A 21,318-nucleotide genomic window follows, 5' to 3' on the forward strand; every position below is an offset into this window, starting at 1 on the left:
GTCTCTGTGGATCTGACCGCTCTCCAGGCCATTCCAGGCCTGGCCCAGAAAATCCAAGAGCAGCAGGAATTCTTGGAGGCAATGGTGACCTCTCTTAACTGCCTCAATGCCCACCTGGACACCCAATCAAGAGACCTGGTGGTACTAAAGTCCATTCCCAGCCTTCTCCAGAAACTTCAAAGTCTCCAGTCAACTTTTGAACTGGTAGTGGCAGACGTCAACCGCCTTGCTGCCCATCAAGATTTCTCGACTCAACTTATTAATTTTATTATTTATTTAAATTTTTTTACTATACCGATACTCAAGACCAGGTCTTATCGTACCGGTTTACAATGGAACAGGAGGAAACCAAATAACATCTAGGTAGAAGGTAAAGTTACATTAAACAGGGAGCGTAAACATGGGAGACGGAAGACAGGACAGATTTTAAACTATAAGAACTGGAGAGTGATAAATATAATCAATAAAAAACAATATATTAGCAAGATGTAAACAGAGAATTTATCCTAGGCGATTATTAACATAGTATGTCCAGTGGGAGGAGGGGAGGTGAGCGGGGGATGATGTCTGTTAAAGAAAGAAGGGGGGATTCTGTGTTTAGGCGTTTCCTGAATCCGAATTGAGAAGGGTATAGAATATTGTGAGAGTCAAGGTAGTCTGAGAGTCGGATGTTGACCAGCTTTTCCATTAAATTATTAAATTATTTTATTATTAAATTATTTTATCATCAAGACATAATGTACATATGTTATATGCCATAATATTATTTTTTTCATATATTCCTGTTATAATTGTTACCATGTTATATTTGTTATCATGTTATAATGTAAAATAGGGCAGAACTCGCCCTATCCGCTCAGTTACCTGTAAACCGATGTGATATCTCGATTGAATGTCGGTATATAAAAGAAATAAAATAAATAGTTTAGCTATAAAAGGTAGGTTTGCGATGGGGTGTAAATTTACAAGGTTGGCTGGGTCCAGGTTGGGTTTTTTAAGTAAGGATTTCAGTGAAGCAATTTTTTAAAGTCAGGGACAGATCCTTGATTGAGGGAGCAATTTATGATGTCTGCCAGAGGTTTAGCAATAGTATTAGGAATGGTGAGAAGGAGTTTGATCGGTATTTGGTCCAATGGGTGTGAAGAGGGTTTCATTTTCTTGATTATCGATTCTATTTCCAGGGATGATGTAGGTTCAAGAGATTCTAGCGTCTGTTTGTGGATCGTTGGTGAAGGATTTTGGCTTGGAGGTTGCGAGGGGATTGATGAAGTGTTGGATGTTGCCAGGGGGGCAAGTAGGTTTTTGATTTTGTTGTCAAAGAATATTGCCAACTCTGTAGATTTGTTTTGAGCTGCTTCTTCTGAGAAGGTAGGGGGGAATGGGGGTGGTAAGGGCTGCCACATATGAGAACAGAGTTTTTGGGTCGTATAAAAAGCTGTTTATTTTTTTGGCGTAGAAATCTCGTTTGGTGCGGGTAATGGATGTCCTATAGAAGATCATTACTGTTTTGTAAGAAGCCAGTGAGGTCGGGGAGGGATATTTCCGCCAGCGTTGTTCTTTGTGTTGTAGGTCTTGTTTGAGTTTTCTTAATTCAGTTGAGAACCAGGGTTTTTTGTTCATGCGGACCGGGTTGATACTCGAACAGGCTTACTAGGGCCAGCAATAAAGGAAACCTCCAAATACCCTCTCTCAAAAAGGCTCATCTCTGTTCCACAAGGGATCATGCAATCTCCATTGCAGGTCCCAAACACTGGAACTCCCTACCCACTTTACTCCGCCTTGAACCCTGCACTTCAAAATTCAGAAAAAAAACTAAAGACCTGGCTTTTCCGGCAAGCCTTCCCTGACTAGTCATCACACCCCGCGCAGTTACCTAGCTCCCTGTATTACTCTAGCCTCAATCACCTTAGTTCCAATCACCTAGATTCCCTGTCATACTCACTCCCATATAGCATACCCCAGTATATATTTGTCTCCTTACCATCCCTTTGTATATACGTTACTTACCATTATTTACTGCTACTTTATAGCATACGAAGTTGATAGTTTTTGCTTTATTTTTGTTTTATTTATTTGTTTTATTTATTTATTTTTAATTCTTATGATATCCCTGTCTCCCTACCCCTGTTCTTTGTATTTTCTACCTGTCAGTTCAAATGTAAACCGGTATGATGTTGTACACTGTCGGTATATAAAAGTTTTAAATAAATAAACCCTTGGCGTCTTACACCTTTTTTCCTTTTTCCACTTCCACTTTTTGCATACACCTCACCATATTCACTGGCTCTGAATCCTTTAAACAGGATTCTCAGTTTTCACATAATCCTGAACATTTCGACCACTCGGTGGCCATAACATTAGGTACTACATGCCAGCCTGGGATTTCTATTTGTACATCTTTCACTTTGATTGTTTTGAACTATTCCTCGTCTTAAACAGCGCCAAATGTATTTTAAGTTTATGATTTTTACTTTTAAATTTGAGTACTTTAATGCGTTACATAATTTTATTTTTATTTTAAGTATTTATATGATTGAAAATTTTATTTTGTATGAATGGTTTAAATTTCAGCATATTTTATTTTTATGACATATTGTATTTTATTTTTATTTTATTTTAAGGAAATATTGTAAACCGGTGTGAAGGTATATACCAACATCGGTATAGAAAAATAAATGTATTGCTATTTTTTGAAATCACGTAGCAGACCTATATGTTTAAATATTAAGTCACTGTTTATTGATTTCCAACAGATATATATACAGTCATTCTTCTATAACAAATATTATGATTAAGAAAGATACATCACCAAGAAATATACTACAGTTATATAGTAAATCAATTACTTTCACCGTAACAGTATTTATAAACACAAACAATTATCTCATCATCCCGTTATTAGCTTCAGATCAGAAGTCCCCAGTACGATCGAGCAGGAGCCTCAGTGTTACGGGAAAAATCCTGGGCAGTGCATCTGCTCCACAGGTAAGACTTCTGGGAATCCCCAATCTTTATAGTGCTACACAAACAAGTGTGCGTGTGCGCAGGGAGGGCAGATGTTAATCTAGGCCTGGGTGAGTCTCAGCCTCAGGACATTGGCCAGACAATCCAGTGGCATGGGTCACCCCCCCACACCTGCAGCAACATAAACAGGTGCTATTCAGCACGTACAAGGTGACTTTCCATTACATTGAGACCTTGAAACATCAGAGCACATTCTTACAACAATGTACAAATACAAACCAAGGACTTCAAATATTCAGCCTTTAATCATGCCATTTTTACATAGCATTTAATTTATTTGTATACCGTTTAACCGTTTATTCTTTCCTATCTCTTCCTTCTTATCCAAGTTCTGCTACCCTTGTTATTTGTAACTGCTCCTTCGATCACCACAGTTCTAGTTGTTGTATTTAATGCACTCCCGTTCCATGTAAACCAGCAAGATATGTGCTCATGATTGCCGGTATATAAAAACCTTAAATAAATAAAATAAATAAATAAATAAATATTAGCCAAAGTCAACCACAGCATGAAAACAAAAATCATAGGAAAGATTTGTGCCTTGATCCTACAACTGTATAAAGTTCCGGGAAGGATATGCGGTGCAATTTTACCTCTCTAGTTTAATAGGGATATAGCAAAATGAGAAATGCATTGCAAATAGCAACTATCTTCATTAAGGTAATGGGAGAGGTGCCATAGAAGGCTAGGCTAGGGCAACTAGGAACGTTTCCCTGGAAAGAGCATATTATTACAGTTTATAAACACTTGAAAGGTCAATATATAGATCAGTTAATTAATGGTTCGATTGGGCAATATAGACAAGACAGAATATTGTAAGGAACATCCCAAGAAATTTGATTTTGACCCTCCTGAGTCAAACAAAATCTTTTAATGATGTATTATTTTACTATTAAGTGACTGAGGTTTAGAAACTTTTTCCTCATGAAGGTGTGTGCAGGTAACATTTAATACTTTCAAGAAAAAATTGGATATGAACATAGAATTCTATATTACAGAGATGGCTTTCCTGCACAAAACAGGATAAATTGCTGTAATAAACAGGGAAGGGATGAACTCAAGGACAACTTTTCTTAAGTTTTTCATGATGTTTAGTATGAAACTCATTTGATATTTTATCTTTTGGGGTGACATTTATCTTCCATCCCTGCTGTATTGTGGTATTCATTCTCCATAACTGATCGATGGTGCCCATGCTATGTTTTTTAGATTGTGAGCCCTCTGGGGATAGGGAAATATCTCACAATACCTGGAAGCAATCTGCTTTGAGTAATTGAAAGGCAGAATATAAATTTTAAAGAAGCCATGTAATCTCATTCTGTAAATGATCTATTGTACTTGTCCTGTGTCTCTGGTCTGCAGTGCTTATTCGCCTTCTGTAAGCATTTGTTACCTTATCTCTCTGATCTGTAGCTGCACAAAAATTGGAAAAAGAAACAATATTTCTATTACAAATTCTGATCCCATGGTCACTGGACACCTTAGGTTACTAATGGGGCTTTTATGAGAAGGTGCGTGGTGTCACTGTGCTAGTATTCAGGTATTATTTGACCCTGGGGAATCTCTGGTATCTATCCTGTTGTCCAGATTCTGTGCTAGATCCTTTCTGCATTACACAGGAAGAAAAGATGTTAACAGGAACGTGGGCGACGTGAAACCTGCATGAAGCAGCAGTTACTGCCATAAAGAAACTTGTTGGGCATTTGGTCTGTTTGTGCCGTCATTACTATATTATCATGAGATCCTATAGACGAGCAGAAAGAGGAGGGGTTTCATTCTATGAATTCATTTGGAATAAGAGAATAAATACTTGACCTGAAGGTTACAATCTATTGCTTGTCAATGCATGTTGAAAAGAGATGGACTGAAATAAGATAAGCATGCAGTTTGACACAAGTTAGATAAATGCAGTCTCTAGTTTTATATAAGTACCTGCATGCCATGTTCTAAGGCCTACGTGTGGCGTTTTAAGCTTCTATCTCTGGCACAGCTTTGGATGAATGTCATCCTTGCCCTGGAGTAGAGAGAAGAGCCTTTAATGGTTCTCTTTTCTGACCTAGTTTCAAAGCTATTCTTTGTAAATAAGATGTTCTCATGGTGAGTGACTGGGGAGAGGAAGGATATCCTCAAGGTGGTGTAATCGGTGGGCTTTGGGTTATGTAGGTTATGAACTGAAACTTGATTGCGTGTGGGGTTTTTTTTTTTTTTTTTGCATGTTCACGTATTCTGCATTCAGTTACTGTTAATGACCCTCTCAGGTTGTGCTGCTATCGGTGGGAAATTTGCTGACTAATAGGTCCCCTTAATAAGGGTTTTCCTAGATTATTCAACCTTTGCTATCCTGGAGTGAAGGCAGCAGCTGATCAGGTGCTTTTATTTCTTTGTGTGAGAGGCGCTCGGAAGCTCAATGATGGATCTGTGTGAAGATGTCTGAGAAGTGGTGTTTCTTGTACTCTTGTGGTATCATCAGAAGGGTGGGAGTCAGCAAGGTTGTCATAAACCTTTTATTTTCATCAATTGCAGATTGTGGCCAACGAATATCTCTCCACCCCTCCAAATCTTCCTTTAGCTTGCCACTCACTTTGTTGGCTGAGCATTGTTATGTGCAGGCGAGAGGGACATTGAACTAAAATACAAATGTATTTATGGCATAAATCTAACATTAGGAAAACTTATTTTTTGGTTAAAAGAAAAAAAAAAAAAGAAAAGACCCTCAGAAATGCTTAAATTGCCTCCTGAAAGTTTAAAAAAAAATGTAATTGTTAATGGTGCTGGTGAGAGGAAGAGCAGGAGGCAGCATGAGGGACCTTGTACAGGCCGAAGAGGAGCAGACAGCAGGTAATGTCGTCAGCCTGGGCAGGCCAATGAGAGGAAAAGGGAGGAGAAAGCAAAAAAACCAACCCAAAAACAGGTGGTGCCAGCTGCCCAGGCAGGCCAATGAGAAAAGGAAGAGGTGGAAATGTCAATGGCTTGGGTGAAATTTCCAAACATTATATGCCTAAGAATTAGCATATATGCGCATAAGTAGCCTCTGCTCCCGTATTCCTTATTTTATAAAAGTCTATAATATGCATGTATTTTCACTTTCATGTGCATATATACGCACATATAAAAGGGGCAACTTAGGGATGTTGCTAGGCAGGGCCAACAGGTGAGTAAGTTGCTATTTTAAAAGACGCGCAAACATTTACTTGTGTATTTTTATACCTGCCAGTTATCTGACCGGGTGAGAGAGTCGGATGAATCAGAGGGTCTCAATGACCTGGAGAAGGACTGGGCAAACTGGTGGGCTAACTGGTAAAACAGGTAATTTCACTCACTCGTATGTTTTATTTATTTATTTATTTTATTGAGTCTTTCTATACCGGCATTCGTGATTAAAAATCACATCATGCTGGTTTACATATAACAAGGGGGTGAGAAACGCAAAAAACGAAACTTTAACAAGTGCAAAGAGGTCATAAAGTTACATTATAACAAGGTTGATATAACTGGGGAAAGAATAAGAGCAAGATAACCGAGCAGTAAAATACACAGATATATACATACACACGTATAAATCCCGCCTTAAGTGAATAAGTCCTGCTTTATTTTTGCATGTAAAATTTATGCACATATATTTTTAAAATAGGTGGGTAAATTACACACATTCAGTACCCTGAAATGTATGGTTTCAATGCATTGCATGTAGTCACGTGTTATGTTATAAAATACAGTGGTAAAACTCTGCGCAGCCACATACACTAGTCTATACCATCGTGCAAGTTTGTCTATACCATCGTGCAAGTTTGTTAGAAGTCCTCCCATTGGGTTGGAGGAGATGAACTATTACTTTGTTTTTTTGCTGAAGAGACAGAAAAGGAGAGATTTTTGGGGATATTAAGAGAGACTGCTTGATTGGGGGATTTGATAGAGAAGGGGGAGACTGCTGGGGAGACAGCACAGCACTGCAAGAGAGACTGCTCCGGGACATGGGGGTCTGAGAGAGAGGGAGAGTGCTGGGGTTGAGGGGCTGATTGAAAGAGAGAGGGAGGCTGAGAGAACTTTCAACAGCTGAGCCCTTCTTTTGCCCATTCCCAAAGGCTTGCAAGGCCGAAAGTGATTAAAATAGACAAAGCAAAAGCAGGCCCTTGGCTTACTGAGGTGCTTGGAGTGATGAGACAGGAGGGCAAAGGCTGGAGAGGCAAATTCCTTGATAGTATCTGGGATTGGAAAGCTCAGGCAACTAAATGTATTAGAACTATTGCGGCAACAAAATTGTATATTGAGGAGGTGATTTACTTGGGTTTGTGGCATAATGTGGACTCTTGGTCGAAGTGGCGATGACTCCTCCCACGGGGAGGGGCCCTGTGGGGAACCACAACGATTGGCCAGACACTGAGGAAAGAAAGCTTTATTGTACTGCTGTTGATGAGTTGAATCTTGCCCAAGGAACGGACAGCACAGTAGTCCAGCGATGTCACAGTAAGCTCAAACAGTCTCTGTAGTTGGTCTCACCTAGATGTAGCAAAGGTCCAGTAGTGTTCTGCAGCGCGGGATAGGCCATGAACCTGAAGGAGAGCTGGAGCGTAGTGATACTCAGAGTAGCAGTGCGGATAACTGGAATGAAGAGAGGGACCCGTGGTCCGAGGTGCAGGATACCCTGAGCAGACTAGGCCCTCAAGGAGCGAGTACCTAGGAGTGCTGAGGGTTCCTGAAAGAAAGCAGACAGGACCCCGAGGAGCGGGTGTCCTTAAGGTTAGGTAGATTAACCCCGGAGGGTGAGTAGAAGCGAGAGGCCCCTGAGGAGCGGGTACCCAGAGCTTCCTTTGGAGCGAGATACCCAGGAGGGTAGTAAGGAATCCAAGCGAGCAGCTTAGAAGCGGTCAGAGTAGCAAAACCAAAGTCCTTGCTAACTCGTTGAATTGGAGTAGAGGTTTAAATACCCAGAGGTACTGATGTCATGCGCTGGGGCCACCCCCGAGGTTCCCACCATGACGTATTCAAAAACGTAAGCAGCGTGCTCGCGTGCCCTAGGAGGCCTCAGGAAGAAGCATGGCGGACGGGGATGCCCATGGTGGCTCGGGGACGCGAGGGTTTCGCAAACAGCAGCGGAGGCAGCCATTCTTCCAATGGAGAAGGGAAAAGGGTAAAAGAGAGGTGAAGCAGAGCGGTCGCAGCCGTCTGCGACTGACAGACGTAACATTAGTCCACAGAAAACTGACCGATAGAACTGTTTTCAATAGAGAGAATGTCAACTATTTCAAGTAAGGCTTTGAAGATGGTTCTGTCAACAGATCGATATAATGAATTTGCAGTCAATATTAAAATAAAATAGAGAAGGTATGTGAGGAATCTGAGGGAACATCAGATATTTCAGGGTGGTATCTGAAATGTGTGGGGCTGAAACCTCACAAGCTCTCGCTGGGGTTTGGATTCTCCGAGTTGGGGGAAGAATAAAGTTGCAGGACCCAAGGTTTTACACAGGAACAATCTAACTATAATATTTTCTAACATAGAATATTACAATTCCCTATTACTGGGCCTACCTTCAGGAATATTAAAGCCACTACAGTTATTACAAAATGCCTCAGCAAGACTTGTATTAGGGACAAGGAAATTCAACCACATCACCAGATACTGCTGCACTGGCTTGCCAGTACCATACAGAATTCATTACAAAGTATTAACAATTTTTAATATCATCGACCACATAAACAACTGCTTAATAGGAGTTTCACTTCAACCATACACACCGCAGCGAACTCTAAGATTGCAAAACAAAGGTCTATTAAATGTGCCTACAACGCGGAGAACACATCTAACACAAATAAGAGACCGAATGTTTTCCGCAGCTGGTCCCAAGTTGTGGAACTCCCTGTCAGAGTCGGTACGCCTGATAACAGAAAGAAAGAGTTTCAAATGTGAACTGAAAACATGGCTCTTCAAAAAATGCATATGACCTCCCTAAAAATATCTAAATGTAGATAACCTCACTACCAAAAACATAGTTAATGTGAGTAGAATGAGCCATGAATATGAGAGATGTAACGTGTATTATGACAACTTACTTATTAGCACATGGAGGTTATTTCAAACTGCTGTCCTAGCCCCCCAATGTAATGTGTATTTGATGTTGCATCAACCAAGAATATGAATGTTACTTCTGTAAACCGTTGTGATCTTCTTTTGGAACAACGGTATATAAAATGCCTAAATAAAATAAAATCTCTCACTCTCTGTTGGATTTTTGTACGCACAGTTGCTTCCTTCTCTGTATAGTCTTTGTATTGGTACCCAAAATACACTGGACTATTTGAGTGGGGTGTTACAATAAATTTTGAGTTGGAACATAAATCTTCAAAGACAATCAAATTGCAGTCTCCAGTTACTCTCCAGCACAAATCAAGGTACAAAATTCATTTTCAGTCCTGCTCCTCTGATTTGAGTGTCCCTGAAAGTGGCAGACACTAGTCAACCCTTCCTTTCCTGGTGTGGGAAGCCTGGCTTCTAGTGAGGATACTGGTCTCCTGTTGGTACTGCCTTCAGCCTTCAATCTCTAGCTTAAGGGCTTAGACAATTAGTTAAACCTTTTTCCTAGCTTCAGATACCAGAGGACTCCGTTAAGAACATAAGAGTTGTCATACTGGGTCAGACCGAGGGTCCATCAAGCCCAGCATCCTGTTTCTAACAGTGGCCAATCCAGGTTACAAGTACCTGGCAAATACCCAAACATTAAGTAGATCCCTTGCTACTAATGACAGTAATAGCAGTGGCTATTCTCTAAGACAACTTAATTAATAGCAGTTAATGGACTTCTCCTCCAGAAACTTATACAAACCTTTTTTAAACCCAGCTAAACTAATTGCCCTAACCACATCCTCTGGCAACAAATTCCAGAGCTTTATTGTGCGTTGAGTAGAAAATAATTTTCTCTGATTCATTTTAAATGTGCTACTTGCTAACTTCAAGAAGTGCCCCCTAGTCCTGCTATTATCCAAAAGAATAAATAACCAATTTACATTTACCCATTCTAGACCTCTCATGATCTTAAAGACCTCTATCATATCCCCCCTCAGCCGTCTCTTCTCCAAGCTGAACAGCTCTAACCTCTTCAGCCTTTCCTCATAGGGGAGCTGTTCCATCCCCTTTATCATTTTGGTTGCCCTTCTCTGTACCTTCTGCATCACAACTATATCTTTTTTGAGTTGCAGCGACCAGAACTGTACACAGTATTCACCATGGAGCGATACAGAGGCATTATGACATTTTCCGTTTTATTCACCATTTCCTTCCTAATAATTCCCAGCATTCTGTTTGCTTTTTTGACTGCCGCAGCACACTGAGCCAACGATTTCAATGTATTATCCACTATGACACCTAGATCTTTTTCCTGCGTGGTAGCTCCTAATATGGAACCTAACATCGTGTAACTACAGCATGGGTTATTTTTCCCTATATGCATCACCTTGCACTTATCCACATTAAATTTCATCTGCCATTTGGATGCCCAATCTTCCAGTCTTGCAAAGTCCTCCTGTAATGTATCACAATCCGCTTGTGATTTAACTACTCTGAATATTTTGTATCATCTGCAAATTTGATAACCTCACTTGTCGTATTCCTTTGCAGATCATTTATAAATATATTGAAAAGCACTGGTCCAAGTACAGATCCCTGAGGCACTCTATTGTTTACCTTTTTCCACTGAGAAAATTTACCATTTAATCCTATTCTGTTTCCTGTCTTTTAACCAGTTTGTAATCCATGAAAGGACACCGCCTCCTATCCCATGACTTTTTACTTTTCCTAGAAACCTCTCATGAGGAACTTTGTCAAATGCCTTCTGAAAATCCAAATACACTAATTCTACTGGTTTACATTTATTTATATGTTTATTAACCTTACTTCCTCCAAAGAAATCAAATCTATTCTCAAAAAACTTAAACCAACCTCCCACCCCACTGATACCATCCCCACTAAAGCTCTATCTGTCCCTAACTCCATTGCTAGGGCAATATCCAACATCATTAACTGCTTCCTCTCCACAGGCATAGTCCCCGACACACTCAAGCATGCAGTGGTTAAACCCCTCCTTAAGAAACCTTCACTGGATCCGAAAGACCCTGCCAAATTCCGCCCCATCTCAAACCTCCCATTTATAGCCAAAATAATGGAAAGAGTTGTCAACTCACAACTCATGGACTTCCTTGAAGAACACAAGATCCTCCACACCTCACAATTTGGCTTCCGTAAATATTTTAATACGGAATCACTCCTACTCACCCTCTCCGACCACCTCCTCAGAGGCATGGACCAAGGACATAGTTACCTTCTCGCCCTCCTCGATATCTCTGCGGCATTTGACACCATATGCCATAATCACCTCCTCACCCATCTAAAAGACATTGGCATCTCAGGCCTAGCCCTCCTATGGTTTACATCCTACCTCTCTAACAGAAATGTTTCTATTAAAATAGGTAATGCCACATCAGCCTCCTCCTCCCTCTTGCAAGGGTTCTTCACTCTCTTCCACACTTTTCAACATTTACCTCACCCCCCCCCCCCCCCCCCTGCCAATTCCTCTCGGATCTCAAATTAAAATTCTACCTATATGCTGATGATGTTCAAATCATACCTATTCACACCTCCATCTCCAACACTTTAAAGCATTGGGAAACCTGCCTTACATCAATCAACTCTCTTCTCACCAACCTCCACCTTGCCCTAAACACTAACAAAACAGAACTATTTATTTCCCATGCCACTGCTCCTAAACCATCCATCGCTATTGGCCCAGCCTTCAAGTCCATCTCTGCGCAACCTGCCATAAGAGACTTTGGAGTCCTCATTGACCAACAATTAAACCTGAAGAAAAATGTCAGCTCCATCCTTAAAGAAGGTTTCTTTAAACGCAACGTTCTCAAAAAACCTCAAGCCCTTACTTCACTCCCGTGACTTCCGTACTGTGATCCAAACCACCCTCTCATCCAAGCTAGACTACTGCAACTCACTCTTCCTAGGACTCCCTTATTCCACCATAAAACCTCTCCAAATGCTCCAAAACGCTATGGCAAGAATCATAACAAATGTCCGTAAATCAGACCATATTACCCCCATTCTCAAAGACCTACACTGGCTTCGCATCCCCTCCTGCATCCTCTATAAAACCCTCATTATCATCCACAAAGCTATTTACTCCCACCACTCCAACTGGCTTGATCTACCCTTCACATCTGCACACCCGAATCGGCCAACCAGGACAATCAAGAAAGGAACTCTTCACGTGCCTTCTCTCAAAACAGCACACATCTCATCCACAAGGGAGCATGCCCTCACATTCACAGGCCCCTCACGGTGGAACTCACTGCCCCCTAATCTCCGTCTCGAACCTTGTTACCTCAAGTTTAGAAAGAAACTAAAAACATGGTTGTTTAAACAGGCCTTTCCCGATTTAACAGTTTCTTCCACACCCTCCTGTAACCAGATTGATTCCTTTACCAGGCACCAGAAATTGATTCCTTTGCCATGTACTCTTTGTGATTATGCTTCCTTGTATATAAACCTAGCAATTATGACATTCCCCATACAGTTATGTTTTAGAGTTTCTCATGTTAATAATTTACTCATGTTAAAAAAATTTCTTTCCGGTTGTACTGTCTCTATCCTGATTTCTGTATGCCCCGCCCCCCATTTTTATTATTTCCCTGTTACATGTATTTTCTAGCATGTCTGTTACACTGTAAACCGGTATGATGTCCACACGAATGCCGGTATAAAAAAAAGTATTAAATAAATAAATAAATTAACCCCTTCAAAAAATGAAGCAGATTTGTGAGGCAAGACTTCCTTGGGTAAATCCATACTGGCTGTGTTCCATTAAACCATATCTTTCTATATGCTCTGTGATTTTGATCTTTAGAATAGTTTCCACTATTTTTCCTGGCATGGAAGTCAGGCTCACCGGTGTATAGTTTCCCAGATCACCCCTGGAGCTCTTTTTAAATATTGGGGTTACATTGGCCACCCTCCAGTCTTCAGGTACAATGGATGATTTTAATGATAGGTAACAAATTTTAACAAATCTGAAGTTTCATTTTTGAGTTCCTTCAGAACCTGGGGTATATATCATCCAGGCCAAGAGATTTGCTACTCTTTAGTTTGTCAATCTGGCCTACTACATCTTCCAGGTTCACCGTGATTTGGTTCAGTTCATCTGACTCATCATCCTTGAAAACCATCTCTGGAACCAGTATCTCCCCAAAATCCTCATTAGAAAACACAGAAGCAATAAATTAATTTAGTCTTTCTGCAATGGCTTTATCTTCCCTAAGAGCCCCTTTAAACCCCTCAGTCATCTAACGATCCAACCGACTCCCTCACAGGTTTCCTGCTTCGAATGAATTTTTGCCTCTACAGCCATCTTCATTTCAAATTCTCTCTTAGCCTATCTTATTAAGATTTTACACTTAACTTGACAATGCATATGCTTTTTTCTATTTTCTTCAGATGGATCCTTCTTCCAATTTTTGAAGGATTTTTTTTTTGGCTAAAATAGCCTCTTTTACCTCACCTTTTAACTATGCCAGTAATCGTTTGGCCTTCCTTCCACCTTTGTTAATGTGTGGAATACATCGGACTGTGCTTCTAAGATGGTATTTTCAAACAATGTCCACGCCTATTGTACACTTTTAACCTTTGCAGCTATACCTTTTAGTTTTTTTCTATTTTCTTCATTTTATCAAAGTTTCCCTTTTGAAAATTTAGTAGAACTATAGATTTACATATTGTTCCCCTTCCAGTCATTAGTTCAAATCTGATCGTTATGATCACTATTGCCGAGTGGCCCCACCACAGTTACCTCTTTCACAAAATCCTGCATTCCACTAAGAATTAAATCTAAAATAGCTCCCTCTCTTGTCAGTTCCTGAACCAATTGCTCTATGAAGCAATTGTTTATAACATCCAGGAACTTTTTGTCTCTAGCATGTCCTGATGTTACATTTACCCAGTCAATACTGGGGTAATTGAAATCTCCCATTATTACTGCACTGCCAAATTTATTAGCTTCCCTGATTTCTCTTAGCATTTCATCATCTGTCTCTTCATTTTGGCCAGGTGGACGGTAGTATACTCCTATCACTATATTCTTACCCAACACATGGGATTTCTACCTATACAGATTCTACTGTGCATTTAGTCTCTTGTATGATCTTTATCCTGTTGGACTCTATACCCTCCCGGATATAAAGTGCCACACTCTCACCATGTTGATCCTCCCTATCACTGCGATATATATACTTTATACCCTGAAATAGCACTGTTTCATTGGTTATACTCCTGCCACCAGTATCTGAGATGCCAATTATGTCAATCTCATCATTTGCTGCTATACACTCTAACTCTCCCATCTTACTTCTTAGACTTCTGACATTGGCATACAAACATTTCATAATGTGTTTTTTGTTTGTATTGACAACCTGCTTTTCAGTTGACAGATATAGGGCAGGATTTTAAGAAATACGCGCAGGGCGTACATTTGTGTGTGCATCCCGGCGTGCACAAATGTACGCCTGATTTTATAACATGCACTCGCAGCCGCGTGCATGTTATAAAATCCAGGGTCAGCGCATGCAAGGGGGCGCACAATTGTGCAGAGACGCGCAGACTTCCTCTGTTTCCTCTGAGGCCGCTCCGAAATCCGAGGCGGAGGGAACTTTCCTTCCGCCCCCCCAGCCCTACCTAAACCCCCCCCCCTTAACTTTATCATATAAATTGAGCCTGCCTCTGGGCAGGCATAGGTTGCGTGCACCAGCCAACAGCCGGCCCGCGATCCTGGGTACAGCAGCAAATGGCCACTGTACCTAGAGTCTCTGGCCTCGCCCCTGCCCCGCCCCCGGACCTCCCCACCCCTTTTTTCAAGCCCCGGGACATATGCACGTCCCGGAGCTTGTGCGCATCACCGGGCCTATGCAAAATAGGCTCAGCGCGCGCAGGAGCTGGTTTTCGCGGTTACGTGCATAATATACATGCGTAACCCTTTTAAAATCCGCCCCATAATTTGGAAATCTTTAGCTCAGGTGATTTATTTTACATATAGGCACATGGACTACGTTTGCTTTTATTGGAACCTCTCTGTTGGGATGCCCTAACTCTCCTGTTTCATTAGTATCCTTCAAAGATACCTTCCTCTGAACCATGCACTGCTGAGTGACTGTCGGTTTTTCCCGTTGTTCTAATTTAAAAGCTGCTCTATCTCCTTTTTTAAAAGTTAGTGCCAGCAGTTGGTTCCACTCTGGTTAGGGTGGAGCCCATCCCTTCCGAAAAGTCTCCCCCTTCCCCAAAAGATTACCCAGTTCCTTACAAAACTGAATCCCTCTTCCTTGCACCATCGTCTCATCCACGCATTGAGACTCTGGAGCTCTGCCTGCCTCTGGGTACCTGCACTTGGAACAGGGAGCATTTCAGGGAATTCTACCCTGGAGGTTCTGGATTTAAGCTTTCTACCTAACAGGCCGATACAGTACAGTGCATTCTGGTGGAGCGCACTGTTAACCCGCGATTGGTCGTGCGTTTTCGACGCACTAGTGTTACCCCTTATTCAGTAAGGGGTCGAAAACACGCGTCCAACCCCCCGAACCTAATAGCACCTGCAACATGTTGATGGCCCTATTAGGTATTCCCGAGCGATTCAGAAATGAAAATGTGCAGCCAAGCCGCACATTTTACTTTCAGAAATTAGCGCCTACCCAAAGGTAGGCGCTAATTTCTCCGGGCAACGGGAAAGTGCACAGAAAAGCAGTAAAAACTGCTTTTCTGTGCACCCTCCGACTTAATATCATGGCAATATTAAGTCGGAGGTACCGAAAGCTACAAAAAGTTAAAAAAAAAAAAATAATAATAATAATAATTTGAAGTCGGCTCGCGGTTGGAAACCGGACACTCAATTTTGCCGGCGTCCGGTTTCCGAACCCGTGGCTGTCAGTGGGTTTGAGAACCAACGCCGGCAAAATTGAGCATCGGCTGTCAAACCGCTGACAGCCGCCACTCCTCTCAAAAAAAGAGGCGCTAGGGACACACTAATGTCCCTAGCGCCTCTTTTTACCTCTTTCTACCACTGACCCTAATTTGAATACTGAATCGCGCGCACAGGAGAGTGGCCTGTGCGCTCGCCGGGAGAACGGGCATTTGCCCGCTCTCCGGTGGACTTTACTGTATCGGCCTGCAAGAGCTTAAATGTGGCTTCCAGAACCTCCCTCCCACATTTTCCTATGTCGCTGGTGCTCACATGTACCACGACAGCCGGCTCCTCCCCAGCACTGTCTAAAATCCTATCTAGGTGACCAAACAACATTTATTAGTGATGAAATAGTTCAATACTTACTGTGAATGGCACACACAGAATAGCTATACAGTGCCTGGTTCAGCAGTTATGAATCTCTGGAAGCCCAACTGGCAAAGGAAGACAAGCTGCAACTGTAACCGAGGGTATAGCGACTAGTGAATAAATATAGGAACAAACGAAAAGTGATATTTCTTAGGAGTTTGTAGAGAAGGATTCAGGATGAGCTGTTAGCTTGCAAGAGTCCCTCTAGGTAGTAAACAGTTCTAACGTGCCTTTGGTCCAGGGACCAGTTGGAAGAGGGGAGAAAGAGAGAGCAAAAGAGATACAGATCCAATAGGAAGCCCTAAAATATTCATACAATAACCAATCAGGACAGAGAGCTCTTGTATCCTGTAGAAAATCTAAACTAAGCAATCTCACAAGATGACACGGAAGAAACCTGCAAATACACTGGGGAGTCAGAACACCCATTTTCTTCTTATGTTTCTCATGCATGTGGCTGATAGATGGTCCCAAACTATAGATGAACTCCTTAATCCTCCTCTCGGGCAGGAATGGTGACCAAACATTTCTCTCCAAAAAAGAGAACAAAAATTATCTCTAAAAACATAGCACTTCTTTTTAACAAGAGACTACTATTCCTCCTTGTGCTACAGGTAAAGGGCACAGCTCCTCTCCATGACCTCTTCAGGCAGGGGGGAAAAATCTCTCCCAGAAGCAAGTCCAGAGATTCTTCAGAAAAACAGAACTGCAACAATGATGTCTCTTTTTCACTAGCTGAGAAACAGACATAATATTTAGAATATAATAGAAGGGGGGCAGGTAAAACATTCACAAGATATTAAAGGCCTTTTCTAATGTATTATATTTTTCTTAACTGTGTGTTTGAGTTTTTATTGTTACTTAAGTTATATTTCTTTTATGTATTTTTTCTTATTAATGTATCTGTATTTCTGTTGTACTCCGCCTAGGGCAGATTACTGGATTTGCAGATTATAAATGCTATAAAATAAATAAAACTTAGAATGACCTCTTCTGGAAACTAAGATCTAGCAACAAGCCTTCTCAGGTTATTATAGAAAGGTCTGCGGCTATATCAGCTTCTTTTGAAGATTTAATTTAAAGTCTACAAAATAAGATTAGATGGTCAATGCAAGTAGGCCTCACTGCAATTGAGTCTGTGCAAAAGACCATTATTGTATAATGTAAACTTCCGTAAATAATTTATTCTGCAGACTGATGCCTCTGGGATTGGATTGGGAGTGATCTTATCCAAACACCTAGAAGGGGATGAGCACCCCCTGTTGTGCATCAGCCAACAATTGCTAAAAATGAGAAAAAATACTCACTAATGGAGAAGAGATGGCTGAAAGGGGCTTTGATTGAAGTCTATAAAATCATGAGAGGACTACAACAGGTAAATGTGAATTGGTTATTTAATATTTCGGATAATAGTAAGACGGGGGGGGGGGGGGGGGGAAGCACTCCATGAAGTTAGCAAGTAGCACATTTAAAGCAAATCAGAGAAAATTATTTTCTTTCAAAGTACAAACTCTGGGATTCTTTGCCAGAGGATGTAATTAGAGCAGTTAGAATAGCTGGGTTGGATAAATTTCTGGAGGAGAAGTCCATAAACTGTTATTAATCAAGTAGATTTAGGGAATAACCACTGCTATAACTGGCATTAGTAGTATGGGATCTTCTTAGTGTTTGGGTACTTGCCAGGTTCTTATGGCCTGGATTGGCCACTGTTGGAAACAGGATGCTGGGCTTGATGGACCGTTGGTTTGACCCAGTATGGCAATTTCTTATGTTTTTTGTTTTTTTTTTTCTCAAAATAATTTTTATTATTAGCAGCAAGAATATGCAGCCATACACACTTAATACGACATCAATTAAGTTTAAATACTAGACCAGCAGTTGATGTACAGTGAACAGACACATAGACATAGTGCAATTCTCACTGCCCGTATTTTCTTTTATCTCCAGATACCTCCCCCCTCCTCGTTCTCGAGCCTTCACCACATTCCCCCAGCTCAGACATCCAGCATTCATCCCATTCCCCCAAACATCCTCCCATCCAGCCACCACATCCACAACACCCGCCCGACCCCCCCCCCCCCCCCCCCCCCGAGACCAGGGAATTCATTATCAGGATACACCATAGCCGATCTCCAACAAATCGGTTTGGGTTTCCTTACGGAGGATTAAGAAAACGCTTGCCAACAGCCCTCATAATGCTTATCTCGTTTGATTACCAGCCATAGAGTCCATCCATTCCATTTGCATGGATATAGCCATTCGATTTTGCCAGGCTGCAATGGCGGGAGATGTCGCAGGTTCCACCCACACCTTAGAGGAAGTGCCTGGTAAGAGTGTCAAAATAGGGTGAGTCATCAGGGCCTTGCCGGATATCTGAGGTGCCATCCCTGTACAGCGGGCAATAGTAGCCATCACCTCTGCCCAAAACTGTGAGCTTTGAACAGTTCAATAAATAATGTAATAAAGTGCCCTCTTCCAGGCCGCATTTAATACATAGTGGGGAGTCAGTAAGGCCCATCCGGAACAGACGACGTCATCATAGTAGGTCAGGTGAAGAATTCGAATCTGCAGCTCATGGAGCCCTACGTCTGTATTTTGGGCATCTAGAGATTTGAAGCAAGTGGCCAGGTAGTCCACTGTAATATCACCACTCAAGATGTTGGACCACCGACCAGCCAGAGACTGTAGGAAAGCCCATGTTCTGCGAGCTTGACCCACGGACTTCCAACCAGCGATGGTATTATGAAGGCATGCGGTATCAAACATTGCATTTGCAAGCACAAATTCTTAAATATTAATGTATTAGTAGGATTTTCATATTGCTAATCGATCAGGCCCCTTTATGGTGGATGCACCTCATGAGGGTATGAAGACTAAGCTCACCTACAGGTATATAACTTTTAAGATTTTATACTGCGTCAGAAGAGATCATCAAAATGCAGTTTTTCCAGCTAGGGAGATGGTAGGCCCACCAAGAGACGAAGACCAAAGGACAATACAAAAAGAGGGGATATGTGATGAGATTTGTACCTTACAGGCACAATTAAACTCTGGAATTTGTTGCCAGAGGATGTGGTTAGTGCAGTTAGTGTAGCTGGGTTTAAAAAAGGATTGGATAAGTTCTTGGAGGAGAAGTCCATTACCTGCTATTAATTAAGCTGACTTACAAAATAGCCACTGCTATTACTAGCAACGGTAATGCCAAGGACGTGCTAGGCACGCACAGTTTCCCCAAGCACATCCATGGTGAGACCGCACCTTGAATACTGTGTACAATTCTGGTCGCCGCATCTCAAAAAAGATATAATTGCGATGGAGAAGGTACAGAGAAGGGCGACCAAAATGATAAAGGGGATGGAACAGCTCCCCTATGAGGAAAGACTAAAGAGGTTAGGACTTTTCAGCTTGGAGAAGAGACAGCCAAGGTGGGATATGATAGAGGTGTTTAAAATCATGAGAGGTCTAGAACGGGTAGATGTGAATCGGTTATTTACTCTTTCAGATAACAGACTAGGGGGCACTCCATGAAGTTAGCATGTGGCACATTTAAAACTAATCGGAGAAAGTTCTTTTTTACTCAACGCACAATTAAGCTCTGGAATTTGTTGCCAGAGGATGTGGTTAGTGCAGTTAGTGTAGCTGTGTTTAAAGGAGGATTGGATAAGTTCTTGGAGGAGAAGTCCATTACCTGCTATTAAGTTCACTTAGAGAATAGCCACTGCCATTAGCAATGGTTACATGGAATAGACTTGGTTTTTGGGTACTTGCCAGGTACTTATGGCCTGGATTGGCCTCTGTTGGAAACAGGATGCTGGGCTTGATGGACCCTTGGTCTGACCCAGTATGGCGTGTTCTTATGATGTTCTTAGGTAAAGTGAAAAGGAGGGGGAAAGTGGCACAATTCACATATCAGAAGAGTTAGATGACTACCAGGTCACAAAAAGAATTTGAGACAGGAATGTCCTTCCAGGGGGAAGAGAGACGTCTGGGTGCTGTAGTTCTAGAAGGAATGCACTAGCATGCTGGTGGTGGAGGTCTGATATGAAGCAGGATGGGAACTCAAGGCATCCTCCTCCGATAACATCAAACAGAAGGCAATGGCAGCTAGCGGGAGTAGGAAGCAACAGATGATCTGCGAGGAGGGTCCAGGACTCTGCTCTATGCAACAATACACAGTTTTGACCTGGGACCGATTTTTATCGTGTAGTCTGAGAGTGTTTGTCTCCAGTGCTTGTGGATATGGCAGTATGTGACATTTAAACTCCCTGCTGGGTTCAGAAGCCAAGAAGATTCCTAACTGTAGTCAACTACTCACTTTATCTGCTTTTCTGTTTTGGAGTCTAACAAGCCAGAGATAGGAGCAGCAGTAAGAGCGGGAGCAGGCCACCTACCTTACATAGGGCTTGGAGACTGGGGCCATGAGAGTTGGCCTGGGAGTGGAAAATGCACCTTGTCATGCAAGCAGGGAAAGTGTACTAAGGGCCTTAAAAAAAAAAAAAAAAAAAAAAAAAAAAAAAGCCATTTACAGGCTTAAAATTGGATTTTACATGTTTAAATGCACTTTATGCATGTAAATGGGCTTTTGAATTATACCAGCGAACCACAGAAAATGTGCAGGAAGAAATTCAATGTCCACACGAAGTTCAGTAATAATAGTGCGTTCATTTTAAACGGCAACTCCCAGTGACGCTGAACATAGAACAACTAAAGTTTCGTTTGTCCCTCCCGATGCAGCCTCGCGGCGAAACATGGGTCTGTCGGGGGACCCGCTTTGCACCTTAAACTGCTATAATATACACTGTGGAGTTGCCGTTTAAAATGAAAACACTACATTACTGAACTTCGTGTGGACATTGAACTTCTTCCTGCACATTTTCTGCGGTTCGCTGAGATTATTTGCGTGCAGTAGTGCTCCTGTTTGTTCTTTT

General features: G+C 41.7%; 1 long non-coding RNA gene across 1 annotated transcript; it reads left to right on the plus strand.

The window, feature by feature from the left end:
• Positions 1-2,744: 2,744 nt before the first annotated feature.
• On the plus strand, positions 2,745-17,715 carry LOC115099735. The gene is made up of 3 exons (XR_003858874.1): positions 2,745-2,985; positions 6,239-6,330; positions 17,584-17,715. It is a non-coding gene; the product is annotated as an uncharacterized LOC115099735 (long non-coding RNA).
• The last annotated feature ends 3,603 nt before the right edge of the window (positions 17,716-21,318 follow it).

Source organism: Rhinatrema bivittatum, chromosome 10 (genome assembly GCF_901001135.1).
Source record: "Rhinatrema bivittatum chromosome 10, aRhiBiv1.1, whole genome shotgun sequence".
Taxonomy (NCBI): domain Eukaryota; kingdom Metazoa; phylum Chordata; class Amphibia; order Gymnophiona; family Rhinatrematidae; genus Rhinatrema; species Rhinatrema bivittatum.